The sequence below is a fragment of the Quercus lobata genome, chromosome 6, assembly GCF_001633185.2.
Source record: "Quercus lobata isolate SW786 chromosome 6, ValleyOak3.0 Primary Assembly, whole genome shotgun sequence".
Lineage (NCBI taxonomy): Eukaryota > Viridiplantae > Streptophyta > Magnoliopsida > Fagales > Fagaceae > Quercus > Quercus lobata.
The window spans coordinates 23901675-23919352 of record NC_044909.1 but is presented as its reverse complement, the minus strand read 5'-3'; the positions used below and the strand labels follow the sequence as shown (position 1 = coordinate 23919352).

Here is a 17678-nt window from a genome sequence, read left to right as displayed (position 1 = left end):
TGGGAACTAACAAATTCTTCCTGGTTGGGACCTGAACCCACATAATTGAACATTAATCTCACTAAAACTCAAGTATTTCCCACAAACAGCGCCAATTGTAAGGGCAAGTTTTGGATCCTAAGCCCACAAGGTAACAGGATTAAGGCCAAAAGAGCCTAATACAAAGAATTTTTAGAGAGTGGGCTGAAAACTAGGTTTTAGTGGGTTGGACAATGCTCACAATGGATTAAAGATTGAAAAAAAAAAAAAAAAAGGTTTTATGCGGAGGAATCCTTCCTCGGCAAAATCCGAGGAGAGTAGTTCTTGAGTATATTCTTTTTCGACTTGATTACAATTTCAATTCTTTGTGTTACAGTGTTTTTTCTACAGATTCTCAGATGAACCTCCCCCTTCTTCCCTAGAGAATCTCTTACATTATATAGCCTTTTTGGGCTGATCTTGATCCTCCATTTATTGATCATGTAAGCCACTACTCGAGTGCTTATTCCTACAGATGCCCTTCCAAGTCTTCTGTGAGTTGCGGCAACCAAAACAGTACTGTTAAAGGGTCTTCTCCACATAAATGTGGTCAAGGGGTTTGGTGGGGTGCATTAAATTTGGTGGCAACTACCATCCCTCCAATCACGTCAGGGCTAACCCCCTTTCTGAAGCTCTTCCTCTACAGTGTAGTCCCCTCTGGTAATGTGCCATTGACATGGCCATGGCTCGCCTTTCCGGTCTTACCGTCCGAGTGTATGGTCTCCTCAGAACTGCATTGGCCTCCTCGGGCTCGGGTATGACACGTGGCATTATATCCTTATTAAATTTCTGTACCCCACAGTTTATTATATTGAACTTCTCATTTTCTACACTAAATTAACTAATTTGGCACAAAAATTTAAAAATTTTAAGTAGAAGGGACACGTGGCGCAAAATTAAACTCTAATTGAAATTTAATTTTACATTAAATTAACTCACTTGACACAAAATTCTAAAATTTAGATTAGATGAGATATATGGCGCAAAATTAGACTCTAATTAAATTCGAATTTGAAATTTAATTGGATTTTCTCTCTGCTTTACTTATTATTATATATCTAGATTACAATTTTATCAATTTTTCTTAAAGGTTGATCCATGGACATAGTGAGGATTGTGAATGGCATACTAGTTTTTTTTTTTTTTTTTTTTTTTTTTTTTTAAAGCAATGTAACTTTATTGATAACTAAATAGCCAAATTGGCGAAGGTTACAACATTAAGATGTGAAAGATTACTCTTCATCTACATCGACAAATCGCTAATATGTCTAGTATATCTAGCAAAATTGCAACCTAAAAAAGCACCATTACTTTAGTGAAAACTAAATAGCCAAATCAGCGAAGGTTACAACATTAAGATGTGAAAGATCACTTTTTATCCACATCGACAAATCGTTAATATGTCTAATATATCTAGTAAAATTGTGATCTACAGAATTCTCTTATCTTTTAACATGAGAAACACTAAAAACAACAAAGGATTCTGTTAAAAGTTTCGTCTCCTCAATCAAATGACCATAAGAAGCAAAAGAAGGTACATCATTTTTTATGGAATTCATAATTATCTTTGAATCTCCTCAAGAACAATAGATGAAAACCCCAGTTCTTGAGCAAAACCAACTGCCCTGACCGCTGCCATAGCCTCAACTTCTTCAACTGATGTGGGGAGATTACATTTCTCTGTCATAGAAGTCATAGCCTGTCCCAAATTATTTCGGATCACCACCCCAACACCGGCCTTTCTGTCATCATTAAGCACAGCTCCATCAAAGTTAACTTTGTAAATTGGCTGAGGAGGAGGAACCTAACGGACATTGTTTTGACGTCTGGAAGAAACTGAAGCCACAGTTGATAAATATAAATGGATTTCGGATTAATCAACAACGTGTTAAAAGCCACAGAAGCATGAAAATTCAGATTTTGAGTTTAGAAAAAAGACTGCTTGGCACTTTCTTGAAGATATCTGAACAATTTTTTAATTAAATAATTTAAATAAATAAAAAAACCTAAGAAGATGATGATGACATCTCAAATTCTCAACTATTTCCTTATTTTGGACTTTTCCCGGACATTCCGCTTTCTTGCCTACAAGTGGAAAGAATAAGACAAATTGGGTAGTTTCCTTGATATGATGTACTGTGAAAAGTTCAATGTACATATACACACTCATTTATTAAACAAGTTGTATAAATCAACTTCCCTCTGCGTTTAAAAATCGATAGGTACAACTATTTTTTGGACTCAAAAAGCATGTGTTTAGAAATTACCTCAAATTTCAATTGTGATATGGTAAGATGATTGAATTTTTTAGTATAGATTTGGATATTATTTACTTTGTTGAAACTGAAAATAAAAAAAATAATAATTCTTAGATTATTGTTCACACCAAAACACTATTCATTTGTCTATTTGCACTGTTCATGTCTCATGAACAGTGCAATAGGTGCTGATTTAAAAAAAAAAAAGGGGTGGGGGGCAAAAATGTGTTTGCATGAAAACGCAGACGCAATCCAAACACTCTCTTAGTTAAAAAATGAAAATTAATTTGATTATTTTTTGGATTTTTTTATGTGAAAAAAAAAAATATTCCATAAAGTGAAAGTAAAGTCTATTCCTTGTTCATGAAAGAAAAAAAAAATTGAATTATATAAATAAAGAGCACTACAAAGGATTTGATGACTTTGGTCAAGGGTCCTCCCTTGTGGGTAGAGGAGAAAATTCATAAAATGGATAAAATCAAGAGAGAGAGAGAGAGAGGGGGAAAAAATTCACTTGGTATGTATTGCAAGGGGAGAGAGAAACCAAGATTTGAGTTTTCTTTACAAAGATTTTGTAAATCACACAAATTAAAGAGAATTTATGAAATTTGGATTAATATTATGAAGAAAGAAAAGAAGGGAGAATGCGCCTACAACAAAAAGAAAAAGAAAAGAAGATGGCCAAGGGGAGCTGGGGGACAAAAACTACTAATTAGAGAGGAGAGTGCAATCAGCACTTGCCACCAATGAGAGAAAATTAATGTGTGAAAGCAAAGAAATTAAGATTTTTTTTTTTTTTGTGAGACATGAAGATAAATTTGGGATTTTTTTTATAGGGAGGAGTTTTTTTTAGTGATACAAGTTACAATCACTATTATTTTATTTGGTATGGATCTCAAGTTAGGAATAAACTCTTTTTTTTTTTTTTTTTGGCTGACAAGTTAGGAATAAACCTAATAATGAATTGTAATTGATATTATAATAGTAGATAAGTAGATTTATTTAAATTTGTCCCATTCCTTTCCCCTTCAAAAAAGAAAGATTTTTCAAGTAAATATTTGTATTATTATATGTGATTAATATATTAGTTTTTTTTTTTTTTTTTTGAGAGAGAGGGAGAGAGAGTAATTTTGGTTAGAATCCAACGGTATATTCCTTCGGCATGACCTTGGGATTTACAAGGGCATTGTGTCATGGGCAATGACCTTAGGATTTATCAGGGACACGGTATCATGGGCAAGAATCTAACAAGACAACTCTGAGGACTTTCCTCTTTCTTTCTTTCCTTATTATTATTAATTTTTCTTTTCCTTTTTTTCTTAAAAAAAATTATCATGCTCTCTAGTCTCTACATACAGTCAAGAATGGGCTTCATCTTTGGAATGACTTATTATATTAATTTCTCGTAAAAACTTGAGAGTTGAGCTTGAAATCCTATCGTCAAAAAAAAGTATATGCTTACTGTATGCTTTTCTAGAAGCTCTACCCTTTGATAGTTGATTCATGATTGGTACATTTAAGGCGTCACTTTAGAAAAGATATACGAACCAGGATAATGAAGACATCAAATGAGTCATCTCATGGCCCTTTAGTTGTGCATTGCTCAGTTCAAAGTTCAAACGATGTGATGGACTAGTGCAAAACTGTTGCTCTAGTCCACTCACATGAATCTCCTCGTAAATTAACTAAAATGACCAATGATTCAAGTAAGATAAAGCTGTATAATATCCAATTATTACCCCTTAGGTAGACCTGACAACAAGTCTGATCACGTGTTCTACTTCTATCTAGATCAATGATGGTTTTGCAAGAGTTCAGGCCAACATGCAGATTCTCTCTCTCTCTCTCATTGTTGTTGATTAATTAATAATATGAAAATTAATAAGACATCTTAAATCCCAATTAATAGGTAGTTGATTATATGATTAATATAATTCTCGACCACGCACGTCCAATAATTTCAACAAATTACAACTAAAATGAGAAGAATATCCTAAATTTTTACAAAATTATAGTTGTGAAAAGGCAAATCATATCTTGAATTGGTTTTTTTTTTTTTTTTTGTGTGTCTCCTATATATATATATATATATATATATAAAAGGTTTATTTGTCACAAACTAATAAATTATTTCATTAAAATAAAATTTAATCAATCTAACTAATTGTTTTTGTAGGGGCAGTTTTTAGGGTCCAGGCCCAGCAAGTAAGTGGTTCTGGCCCAAAAGTCCCTAAACAATGAATTTGTAGAGAGCGGGTTACAGAACTAAGGCTGGACGAAGTGAATGTCAGTTAGTTGTATGCCATGCAACTGTTTGAACGTGAGAATATTCCATTTAAGTTCACAGGATACCGGTCTAAGGAGACGTATAAGTGCACCTCTTGCTCTGGTTACAGACTACAGAATGCTTTAACCTCTCTCTCTCTCTCTTTTCTCTCTCAATTCCCCGATCCCTTCTGCATGGGGATTTCCTTCTCTTATATAGCCTTCTTAATTTGATAAGAACCTTACACTTGTTAATCACCTGGACCTTCACTTGAGTGTCTGTCCCATCGGATATCCACCTTATCTTTCTGTGAGTTGCACTGGCCAATGTAACACTGTTCGCCTGTCTTCTCCACATTAATGCGGCTGAAAAAGTAGCTTCCTTGCATTTAATGCGACAGTTGTGGCTTCTCTTTGGACGTCTTACATTTTCCTCTTTCCTGCTATGTGAGGCTCATCCTACTACCCACGTTTGTCTAGGATGGTTCTTCACTGTGGAGGGGGCGCACATTGGGCCCATATTTCTGTGCCCGAGGAGACATTCCTCCTCGGACGTCTTTTAAAACAAACTGGGCTCCACAGGATTGGGCCATGAGCTTTACCTTTGGGTCGTGGTTGGGCTCTGTGCGGGGCCCAAGGCCCATTGTTGACTTTGGGAATTTTACCCCTACAATAGCCCCTCAAAATTCCGGCTCCTTCTTTTTTGTCCGAGGAGGAAAGACGGGATTTTGACATTCATAGGATTATTTATTGTGGATTCCTGCTTCACCCGTGCGGCGGTATGCTTCTTACGTGCCTCATTAATGACGGAGGCGTTTAATGACCCATGAGGCGCTAATTATTACTTTTAGCGGTTTTATATCTTTTTAATCCGACGGTTGGATGCTAGATCAACGGTTGGGATCATTTCTGTTTCTCTAGGCGAGAGTATGTCTATCTAGCTTCTCCCGGATACATAAGATTTTCAAAGGCATTTCCTTCTCATTTTTGGACAAGCACTCAAGCACTCAGAGCATTCCAGTACTTTCCCTTTCAAAGCGTTCAAACCTTCACAGTCGTCCCCTTGAAGATTTCCTGCAAGTTCCTTACCCGTAAGTACACATTCCTTTTCCATTGCCTTTTCCGACGTTATTCCTTAAGTAAATCGTCTTCGCATCACCTAGGATTAGGGGATGGGTAAGCTTGAGAAATTGGTAAATTCCTCGGCCGGTATGGAAGGCTTCAGGGCTAAATACCGTATTCCGCCAGAGGTAGGTCTAGAGTATTGTTCTTTGGAGGAGGTCTTAATCAAGAGAAGAACAGGGCAGGTTGCCATTCCAGTGATAGCCTTTGTGGAAGGAGGAATGACCATCCCGATGGGGAGGATAACTAGGGATTATTTGCGTGGTCATAGGTTGGCCCCTCACCAATGCGTCGCGAATATGTTCCGAATTCTAGGTTGCGTAGAGGTCCTGAACAATCAAATGAACCTTGGCCTTACATGGCATGACATGGTTCATCTATATGAATTGCACAGCCTCAGCGACTCATATTACTTGAAGTCCAGGTCCGATGAGGTGAGGTTGATATCCTGCCTTTCCAAGTCCAACAAAGGCTTGAAGGACGACCTTTTGATCGTCTCCGGACAATGGCACGACGGTATTCACTGCCCAGTCAGGGCAGGAAAACCAGGTGGGACACCATAGAGTTAGATCCCTTGGAAGGGATCTTAGTTTTGATCTTTCTTTTTCTTCGTTTCAATTTTGACTTTGCTTGTTTGCCTCCTTGGACTAACATAACCCTCTCTTTGGGCTTTGCAGACAAGGCACATACGACTCCTCGGCTAAGTTTGGTTAACATCCAAGCACTCAATTTCCTTCTAAGGTCTGAAATTTACGTGAGTGCAGACGGGCAATTGCGGGCTGCACCTCTGATTTTGGACTACGAGCCCCTTACTTGTGCTCTAGTGGAGGCCGGCCAAGCAATCAGGGCTGGCAGTCCGCGATTAGCACGAATCGACGTCTCCGTACCAAGTTTTCTTGCTTCGAGAGATTTACCTCCCGTCCAGCTGCCCGCTCAGCGTGCTTTTCCCGCAGTAGTTGTCCCAGCGGAAGAAGCCGGTTCCTCGTACTCGTCTTTGGAAGATCAGATAAACCAGTTCCATTTCGCCGAGGAGGGAGAAGTGTCAACCAGGCCAGTAGAGCTCTCGGACTCTGATTTAGATTTAGACCGCGCCTCGGCAGCCCCTGATCTTGGTTTAGCAATCGCACAAGTTGATACCAGCCAAGAGCTTGAAGAAGAAGGAATGGACCTGAAACAAAGGTCTGGTCTCAGGGGCCTCCTCTCCAATAGGAACAAAGGGCAGTCCTCCAAGGATGTCCCGAAGGAACAGCCGACCTCCAAGGCTCCTCCTCTTCCTCCCACATCGGATGCAGCACTGCAGCCTATGCCCAATTTGAGGCGAAAAAGGCCTGTGGAGGAATTGGAGGAGGGCGAGGTTGGCCAGGAAAAATTCAAGCCTCAGAAGAAAGGCAAAGAGACCAAAAAGCCTAAAGAGAAGAGGACCAGGTCTATTGATAGTCGAGACGAGGCGGCTATTCGGAGGGAACAGCGGATCTGGTCGCCACGGCTCGAACTGGACGGCGCTCCAATTTCTTGGGATGCGACCCTGTGGGAATCCCAGCGAGGGCAGGCATCATTCTTGGCCGAGGCCCTGCAGCAGCCTCTTCTTTTGCCTCTCGATATGAAGGGGTTACGGGATACTCGGCAACCAGACACCTTCATGTCACTGAAGAGGGACATGGCTATGGTAAGTGAGAACTTCTCCTATCACTTTCTCTTGTTACGTATATATTTGTTCATCATTCTCTTTAATTAAGCCTTTACTTTTCTGGCGCAGGTCACTCAGCAAATCTTTGTTGCTGAGGAATGGGCCAAAAAGGCACGTGAGGACCTTCACAATGAGGCTCAGTCCCGCTGTGCTGCCGAGAGGACTGCTGGCGACCTCAGGAAGGAAAATGATAGCCTGAGCAATGAAGTAAAGGAGGTAAAGAAGGGTCGTGCGAGCGCAGAAGCCGGCCTTAAAAACGCCACTAAGCAGGCTGAGGATCTGCGCCTACAGCTCCACCAGTCTGAGGAAAATCTCGTGACAAAGAAGCAAGCGATTTCAGATCTCAAGGCCGAGCTTACGAAGGTTAAGGGGGAGGCCCGTCTGGCCAGGGAGGCGGCCGAGAAAGCAGTGGCAACCTCTTATGATCGCGAAGTCAGGGATACTGAGGTCAGGCTGGCCGAGGAGGTGGCTGCTGTATGCAGGGAATACATCACTCTGTCTTGGGGTGTAGCCTTGGATCGGGCAGCAATCCCAACGGATTCCGATCTCAGGAAAGCTAAGAATATCTTTTTCCCGGAGGACATTCGCGAGATTCCTGACGTGGTTGCCCCTGAAGAGCCTCTCCCAACGAAGGCTTTAGCCTCGAACTCCTCTATGCCTGAAACTAAGGATGCGCAGCCGGTCGTGAAGGACAAGTTGCCGGAGGACAGTCTTTCATTTAGGGAGGTTGTTGCACAGACTAAGGAGACTGTTCCGGTGCCCCGGGCAGCAGACGACCAACCCGGACCTACTCAGGGTTCAGATCTAGGAAAGTAGTGTAGGATTTTACTTGTTAAACCCTTAATATTTTGTTCTGTTAATGGTTGTACAAGGATTGCTTTTGGATTTTAATGAAAGGTGTAGTTTCCTTTTATTCTTGTTGTTTTACTTTCTCTTATGTTTTCATCATGAATGGATGTCTATTCTGCTATTAACTGTTGAAAACCAAGCATGAGTGAATGAATGTGTAAAAAATGATAGTCGATAATTAGACCAAATGGCAGCGAGGCTAATTTCCCTCAAGTCTGTGGTCTAAGGAGCCATGCAGGACTTGGGTTCTGTTTAACACTTAGTGAGAATCGCTGCAAGGTTAATTTCCCCCAAGTCTGTGGTCCGAGGAGCCAGGCAGGACTTGGGTTCTGTTTAACACTTAGTGAGAATCGCTGCGAGGTTAATTTCCCCCAAGTCTGTGGTCCGAGGAGCCAGGCAGGACTTGGGTTCTGTTTAACACTTAGTGAGAATCGCTGCGAGGTTAATTTCCCCCAAGTCTGTGGTCCGAGGAGCCAGGCAGGACTTGGGTTCTGTTTAACACTTAGTGAGAATCGCTGCGAGGTTAATTTCCCCCAAGTCTGTGGTCCGAGGAGTCAGGCAGGACTTGGGTTCTGTTTAACACTCAGTGAGAATCGCTGCGAGGTTAATTTCCCCCAAGTCTGTGGTCCGAGGAACCAGGCAGGACTTGGGTTCTGTTTAACACTTAGTGAGAATCGCTGCGAGGTTAATTTCCCCCAAGTTTGTGGTCCGAGGAGCCAGACAGGACTTGCGTTCTGTTTAACACTTAGTGAGAATCGCTGCGAGGTTAATTTCTCCCAAGTCTGTGGTCCGAGGAGCCAAGCAGGACTTGGATTCTGTTTAACACTTAGCCCAAGTAGCTGTACAGTAATACAGCGTCAAGAATGATGTCTTTCATTAATAACAATACCTTTTCAGGTTATTTACATTCCAAGGGTGTGGCACTACATGTTCATCCAAATCTTCCAAAAAGTAGGCTCCTATGCCGGCTACGGAAGTGATACGGTATGGGCCTTCCCAGTTTGGTCCAAGCTTTCCCCATGCAGGGTTCCTCGCAGTGCCCAAGACCTTCCTTAGTACTAGATCCCCGGGTGCCAATGGCCTTGACTTCACCTTGGCGTCGTAACCCTGTTTGAGCTTTGCTGATAGTATGCTAGGTGGACCATTGCACTTTCCCTTTTTTCTTCGAGGAGGTCCAAGCTTTTTTTCAGAAGTCTGTTATTAGCAATGGGGCTAAAGGCAGTAGTCCTCTGCGTTGGGAAGTTTATCTCTAGTGGGATGACAGCCTCGGCTCCGTAGGTCATTGAAAAGGGGGTTTCTCCCGTGGACCTGCGAGGCGTGGTGCGGTATGTCCACAAGACGTGGGCTAACTCTTCAACCCACCTCCCTTTCGCATCGTCCAACCTCTTTCTCAGCCCATTCACTATAGTTTTATTGATGGCTTCCGCCTGTCCATTACCCTGTGGGTAGGCCGGTGTGGAGTATCGATTGATAATTCCCAACTCATTACAGTATTCTCTGAAGGCTTTGCTGTCAAACTGGAGGCCGTTGTCCGAGATCAGGGTGTGCGGGGTCCCGAACCTAGTGATAATATTTTTCCAAACAAACTTCTTGACATCGACGTCCCTAATGGTTGCCAGCGCCTCAGCTTCGACCCACTTTGTGAAGTAATCGGTGCCGACGAGAAGAAATTTCTTGTTCCTTGCCGCTTTGGGAAATGGTCCTAGTATGTCTAGGCCCCATTGTGCGAATGGCCAAAGGCTGGACAGCGGGTTAAGTTCTCCGCCTGGCTGGTGTATGTTCGGGGCGAACCTTTGGCACTGATCGCACTTCTTCACATATTCCAAAGCCTCTTTATGAATGCTCGGCCACCAGTAACCCAGCGTCATGGCCCTGTGGGACAAGGACCTACCCCCCGTATGGCTTCCACAAATCCCTTCATGTAACTCCTCCAGGATGAGTTCAGTAGCCTCTGGGTGCACACACAGCAGGTATGGCCCCGAGAACAAGCGTCGGTAAAGTTTGGAGTCCTCGAACAGTCAGAATCGAGAAGCTTTCCTCCTGATTTTGTCGGCCTCAACCTTATCGTTTGGCAAGGTGTCGTGCTTTAAGAACAGCACCAGAGGGTCCATCCAGCTAGGTCCTGCCCCGATGTGGTGTACCCGAATTCCGTTGGCCTTCTCTGTTGTTGGGTGGCAGAGATCTTCAACTAAAATAACTCGCGGAAGGGGCTGAGCCGAGGAGGTGGCCAGCGTTGCGAGAGAATCAGCATAGGTGTTCCCACTCCTGGGTACATGCATTAAACGGAAGTGACAGAAATGGGTCTGCAGGTGCTTAGCCCGGGCCAGGTACTCTTGCATTCTTTCATCCTTCGCCTCCAACTCCCCGTTTACTTGTCCCACGATGAGTTTCGAATCCGAGAACATATTTACGAATTTTCCACCCAATTTCCAGACCATTGACATCCCCTCCAATAGCGCCTCATACTCGGGTTCGTTATTCGTGGCTAAGAATCCGAGCCTCAACGACTTTTCTATGGTTATCCCTTCGAGAGAGACTAGAACGAGCCCCACCCCTGAGCCCCTTTGGTTCGCTGCACTGTCAATGTGTGCTTTTCCACCAATTGTGTTCATGCTGAGAGACTGTGCTGATCAGTTTCTCACCAACACTTGGTGATCCCAACGCTTCCATTCCTTCTAGGGTGGGCTCCGCAAATTCAGCTACTAGATCGGCGAGGACCTGACCTTTTATGGCGGTGCGAGGCATGTATCTAATGTCGAAGGCGCCCAGGATCGTTCCCTACTTTGCAATTCTACCAGTGTAGTCGACGCTGTGGAGGACGGATTTCAACGGAAGTTGAGTTAGCACAACTACTGTATGTGCCTGAAAATAGTGGGGGAGCTTCCGCGTGGCTTATACGACGGCCAAAATAGCTTTTTCGAGGGGGAGATACCAGGTCTCTACCTCCTGCAGCGATTTGCTCATGTAATACATGGGTCGCTGCGAGCCGTTGTCTTCTCGGATTAGCACTAAGCTCATCGCATGAGAGACTACTGCGATGTAGGCGAACAACACCTCGTCGGCATTGGGACTGGACATAATCGGTGGTCGGGCGAGGTATTCCTTGAGCTGTTGGAAAGCTAAAGCACACTCCTCAGTCCACTCGAAGCCTTTCCACTTGTGCAATAGGAGGAAGAAAGGCTTGCATCTGTCCGCTGAGCGGGAGATGAATCAGTTTAAAGCAGTTATCATACCGGTAAGCTTCTGGACCTCTTTGGGATTCCGAGGAGGTTGCAGGCTATGAATGGCTCTTATTTGGTCAGGGTTAACTTCTATTCCTCTGTGGGTCACCATATAGCCTAAGAATTTTCCTGATTCCACCCCAAATGAACATTTGGATGCGTTCAGTCGTAGCTTGTACTTTCTCAGAATTTGAAAGACTTTGCCGAGGTCTCTGATGTGGTCGGCCACCAATTTGCTCTTAACCACCATGTCATCTATATACACTTCAACGCTCTTACCCATCTGCTGTTCGAACATCCTAGTCATCATCCTTTGATAGGTCGACCTGGCATTCTTCAAGCCGAAGGGCATTACCTTATAATGATAGTTTCCAACTGGGGTGACAAAAGCAGTTTTTTCTTGGTCTTCGGCAGCTAGGGATATCTGATGGTAGCCCTGGAAGGCGTCCAAAAAGCTCATTCGGGGGTGTCCAACAGTCGCATCTACCAATCGGTCTATCCATGGTATTGGGAAAGGATCCTTCGGGCAGGCCTTGTTTAAGTCCGTGAAGTCTACGCAGACCCGCCATTTCCCGCTCTTCTTATTTACCACGACTGTGTTGGCTAACCATTCGGGGTAGAACACTTCCTTGATAGCCCTAGCTTTCTTCAATTTTGTGACCTCTTCTCTCACAGCGTTTGCATGTTCTTTTGACGGCCGTCGAGGAGGTTGCTTCTTAGGCGTTATAGTCGGGTTAACATTAAGGTGATGGCATATGAGATCTGAGTCAACCCCGGGGGCCTCATAGGGATCCCAGGCGAATACGTCCGCATTCCGCCGAAGAAAACCAATTAGTGTTGACTTCTCCTGTGGTGGCAATTCTGAGCTGATCTGAAAAAACCTCTCAAGGTCTGATCCGACGAGTACTTTCTCCAGCTCCTCACAGCTCACCTCCGTTGCTGGTCCTCCACCACCCGCAGTTGGGACCGAGGTCATTGATTGCTATAAGCCGTTCTCGGTTGAAGTGGAAGGTTCGCTATTTGGTCGTCGTGAGAATGCCGACACCATGCATTGCCTAGCCATTCCTTGGTTCCCATTATTTCTTTGATTTGACCTCCTAACGAATACTTCACTTTTTGGTGCAAGGTTGATGGCACAGCCCCTAGTGCATGAAGCCACGGCCGGGCCACGATAGCTATGTAGGGGGAGTACGCATCTACGACAATGAAGTTTACCTCTACCACGTCTGAGTCTGTTTGCACAGGTAGCCTTATCATGCCTTTCGGGGTGACGATTTTTCCTTCAAAGCTAACCAGAGGGGAATTGTATAGCGACAGGTCTTCTGGCTTCAAGTTCAACCCCTTGTACAAATCAAGGTACATTACCTCCACGGCGCTGCCTTGATCAACTAACACCCTTTTCACGTCATAACCTCCAATTCTGAGCGTGACGACTAGGGCATCGTCGTGGGGTTGAAGGGTTCCTTGCTTGTCCTCCTCCGAGAACCCGATTAAGGGCGTGGCACTCACTCTGGCTCTCTTGGATTCCCTTTCGTCTGGCTCAGTCGGGAACCTGCCCACTGACATTACTCTGAAAGGGCTGGAACCGGTCCTTCCTGGTGCGGCAAGAATGACATTTATTGTGCCAATGGGTGGCCTTAATGTGCCTTGTCAGGTTTCGATATTTGACTGTTCCTGCCATCCTTCAGGGCGGTGCAACAGATGCCTCAACTTCCCTTCTCGGACAAGCCGATCCAAGTGGTTTTTCAGATTACTGCAATCATCGGTGGTGTGACCTGGCTCCTGGTGGTACGCGCAGTATAGATTCTGATTACGTTTTGAGGGGTCACCTGCCATCCTGTTCGGCCACTGAAAGAAAAGTTCGCACTTCACCTTCTCTAGGATCTTGTGCAATGGTTCTCGGAACACAGCATGGACTGCCTGAGCCCCAGTAGGTCTGGACTGTTCCGCGTAGTCTTTTCTCGGCTTGTTACTGCTGTTAAAGCGGTTCGACCTGAAGTCCCTCCTCTCCTGAAGGACAACCTTTGCTTTACCCTTCCCCATCTGCTGGTCCTCCTCGACCCTTTTGTACTTGTCAATTCTGTCTATGAGTTGGCACACGCTGGTGACTGGCTTCCCAGTGAGGGACTTTCTTAAGCCATGCTCTGTCGGCAGGCCCTTTTGAACGTACTAATGGCGACGTCATCGTAATTTCCTTCTATCTCATTATACATTTCCTAGTACCTGTCTGAGTAGGCCTTCAACGTTTCTCCTTCCTGCATGGACAAGGATAGGAGGGAATTGAGGGGCCGAGGAGCTCTACTGCTGGTGATGAAGCGGGAACCAAAAGCCTGTGTCAGCTGTTTAAAGGAATCTATGGAATTCAGCTGGAGGGCATCAAACCATCTTATCGCCATAGGTCCCAAGCTGGACGGAAACACCTTACACATTAACGCCTCATCCTTGGAGTGGATGGCCATCCTCTGATTAAATTGGCTTACATGCTCTACTGGGTCAGTCCGACCATTGTATATGGCAAACGTTGGTTGATGGAACCGCCGAGGAAGCACTGCCTTCTCTATTCTACGCGTAAACGATGACTGGAGATGCGATCCAGGGCCTTACTCATGGCATCGTTGGCCAGGCCTTGGTAAGATGGGCTTTTGTGGCTGCGTTTACGAGGCCGCTCTTCCTCGTAGGAAAAAGTCTCGCTCGGAGGGGTTCTTGATCTTCGCCTGTATTCGTTATCCTCATCACTGCTAGTGTCCGAGCCGGGTGAAGGACGTTTTCGCTGCGCTCGGCGCAGCTTCTTCTTCAAATCATCAATCTCTTGCTGTAGAACCTTTCGATCGCTTTGCTTATGGGATGCATGATCTTTCCCTTTTGAGCGGCTTCTACTCGTGTGAAAGGTGTTCACACTGCCCTTTCGTTGATTATCTTGGTCCTTCTCTCGTTCGAGATTCAAAAAATTGTCCTGCCGTTGGGAATCTGCACGTCCGGTTTGGCGCGAACCTGATCCTTCCATTTCTTACTATTTCACTTGTCGAGACACAAGTTCTTCCCACAGATGGCGCCAATTGTAGGGGCAATTTTTGAGGCCCAAGCCCAACAAGTAAGTGGTTCTGGCCCAAAAGTTCCTAAACAATGAATTTGTAGAGAACGGGTTACAGAACTAGGGCTGGACGAAGTGAATGTCAGTTAGTTGTATGCCATGCAACTGTCTGAACGTGAGAATATTCCATTTAAGTTCATAGGATACCGGTCCGAGGAGACGTATAAGTGCACCTCTTGCTCTGGTTACAGACTACAGAATGCTTTAACCTCTCTCTCTCTCTTTTCTCTCTCAATTCCCCGATCCCTTCTACATGGGGATCTCCTTCTCTTATATAGCCTCCTTAATTTGATAAGGACCTTACACTTGTTAATCACCTGGACCTTCACTTGAGTGCCTGTCCCATCGGATATCCACCTTATCTTTCTGTGAGTTGCACTGGCCAATGTAACACTGTTCGCCTGTCTTCTCCACATTAATGCGGCTGAAAAAGTAGCTTCCTTGCATTTAATGCGACAGTTGTGGCTTCTCTTTGGACGTCTTACATTTTCCTCTTTCCTGCTATGTGAGGCTCATCCTACTACCCACGTTTGTCTAGGATGGTTCTTCACTGTGGAGGGGGCGCACATTGGGCCCATATTTCTGTGCCCGAGGAGACATTCCTCCTCGGACGTCTTTTAAAACAAACTGGGCTCCACAGGATTGGGCCATGAGCTTTACCTTTGGGTCGTGGTTGAGTTCCGTGCGGGACCCAAGGCCCATTGTTGACTTTGGGAATTTTACCCCTACAGTTTCAATTAAAAATGTTTTGTGACATAAAAAGTTGTGTTTTTGTTGTATAGTTGTACGTATCACACATTATACAATGCTAACAATCATGCACTAAAAAAGTCTTAATTAGTGGGTGGTCCATCATAGGACTATATGTCAATGCTTGATGTTATGAGTTGCTTAATCCTTTGCATGTCTATGCTTCCATGATCATATGTTGTATTTGCTTTCCCTTGCTTATCTCACATGACATTTAGACTTACACTTAGGTCTTAGATACAAGTGCACACCTTTTGAGCCTTTAGGATAAGCTTACTTTCCATCCAGTTGAGCAATGATATATGAAGGATAGCTACAGCTATGTAGGCCTAGGGTGGTTAACCTCTTTCCATTCTATACCCTAACTCCAAACCTTGTCTGGTAGGTAGACTTTTATGGAGTCATGTTTTGGTTCCTAGATCTATAACCATGTGGTGACTCATCCATCTCTTTTTTAAGAGGCTTTGCATTCTCCCAGGCTCCAGCTGGCTTCAAGTCTAAAATTGCTTTCAAAGAGATTAAGTATTGTGCACCCCATCTTTACGAGAAGGAACCGACATACTAATGTGTCACAAAGGGGGTACAAATTATGAAACTTATAATAGCTATATTATTTTTCTTTTGTATGTGGGTTATATGCTAATTTCATTGCCAAACATGCAAGAGATAAATAAATTAAAGGAACAGTTGTCAAAATAGTTTGCAATGAAGACCTTGGTGCTACAAAGCAAATTCTTGGGAAGAGGTTACTATGGAAAAAATAACTTGTATTATGAAGTTTTAACATGTGAAGCATGTTAAAAAGTTTCGCAGTAGATTCAACATGAAACAAGAAAATATAGAGAGTATTCTTTTTGGCTGGTCACTTCAAACTATGTAAAGAGAACTTACCGAAAACATAGAAGGAGCATGCCTAGTAGGAGTGTGCGTGGTTCAGTCGGTGCGGTGTTTTTCCAAATTTATCACCGAATTGATAGGGATCGGGTTTCTTATAATTGGTACCAATGCACACTGCCTAGGGTCGATTTTCTGACCTATAGTGGTGCTATTTTTGTGGTCATTGGTTTGGTCGGTTTGAAATATTAAAAAAAACTAATATATTTTTTAAATTTTAAATTGGGATTTCAAGCCTAATATCAATACATCAACCTGTTTCAAGATTTCAAGTAAATACAAATTTTTTTATTATTTAGCAAGCTGTCCAAGTATACAGACAAGCTCAAACTCTAATTATTTAGCAAGCAACTTGTTCAACATATTATTCATGATCAAAAGCAAAACCTACTACTAAAACGAAACAAATAAAATCCAATGTCCAATAAGTAGTTAAGCATTTAGGTAGTAGCTCAAATTCAAAATCCTTCAAAAATCAAAAATAAAAATAAAATCTATATACAATGGTCATTAGTAAATAGTGATTACCTCTGCTTTTAGTGAAGGATTGAAGAGTGAGAACTCTCTAAGTCTCCCTTAAATTGAAATGTTGTGAAAGGAAAAAAAATGTCAGCACTCAGTGCCACTTAAAGAAAGGCGAAATACAGCTATGAAAGTAGACTAGAGACTGAGAGTGAGATTGACTTACCAGTTACCGACTCTCTGACGGTGTCGCAGTGAGCTAGCAGCTTTGGTGCTACTATGCTAAGGGTGAGGCTTGAGAGGGCGAAAAGCACTGTGAGGGAGAGAGAGAGTTTTGAGGCTATTGAGAGAGAAAAGATAGTATTTATACTACATAAAACCTAAACTATGGATCTGTTTGGGATCCGCTTATTTTGCTGAAATTGAAAACTTTTTACTGAAAGTATTATAGATGAAGGTAAAAGTTAGCTGAAATAGTATAGTGAGACCTATAAATAGTACCAAAAAGTGTAGTGGGGTCCATGAATAGTAGCAAAAATAAACTAAATAGTAAAATAAGCTGACTTTTTAAGCTGTAGCCAAACGCACACTATAACGTTGGTGTTTTATTGTCTTTTTTTTTTTTTTTTTTTACAACTTAATGAAATGGCGTCGTTTTAGTCCATACACACACATATTAGGATTCGTCGATCGGTGACTGTTGGTTTTGAAAACTTGATCCAATGGTCTTATTGCACTGGCGTTGGAAGGTCCAACGTGCTCTGCTTGCCAACGTCGGCTTCTTCTATTGGCCCAAAGCTCGGTTCGGCCGCTATGGTGAGATTCGGTTGCTATGGTGAGGGTCAGTTGGTGCATAGTCCTACTTGTTGATGCTCCTTGTGGAGAATATAATATATATGAAGTAAACTTAAAAGAATCCCATACGAATAATGTAAAGAAACTTTCATTACTGTTTATTTATATTATACTTAATATTGACAATCTTTTCTTATATCAACCATCTCAAAAGGAGGAATGTATTAAAAGAATTATAATTAAAATTCTTTCAAATATATTCATAT

General features: G+C 43.1%; 1 long non-coding RNA gene across 1 annotated transcript; it reads right to left on the bottom strand.

The window, feature by feature from the left end:
- Nucleotides 1–1363: 1363 nt before the first annotated feature.
- LOC115993788 lies at nucleotides 1364–16932 on the bottom strand. Its single transcript, XR_004093081.1, has 3 exons — nucleotides 16844–16932; nucleotides 16684–16730; nucleotides 1364–1854 (listed from the first exon to the last, which is right to left on the bottom strand). It is a non-coding gene; the product is annotated as an uncharacterized LOC115993788 (long non-coding RNA).
- Nucleotides 16933–17678: the final 746 nt, after the last annotated feature.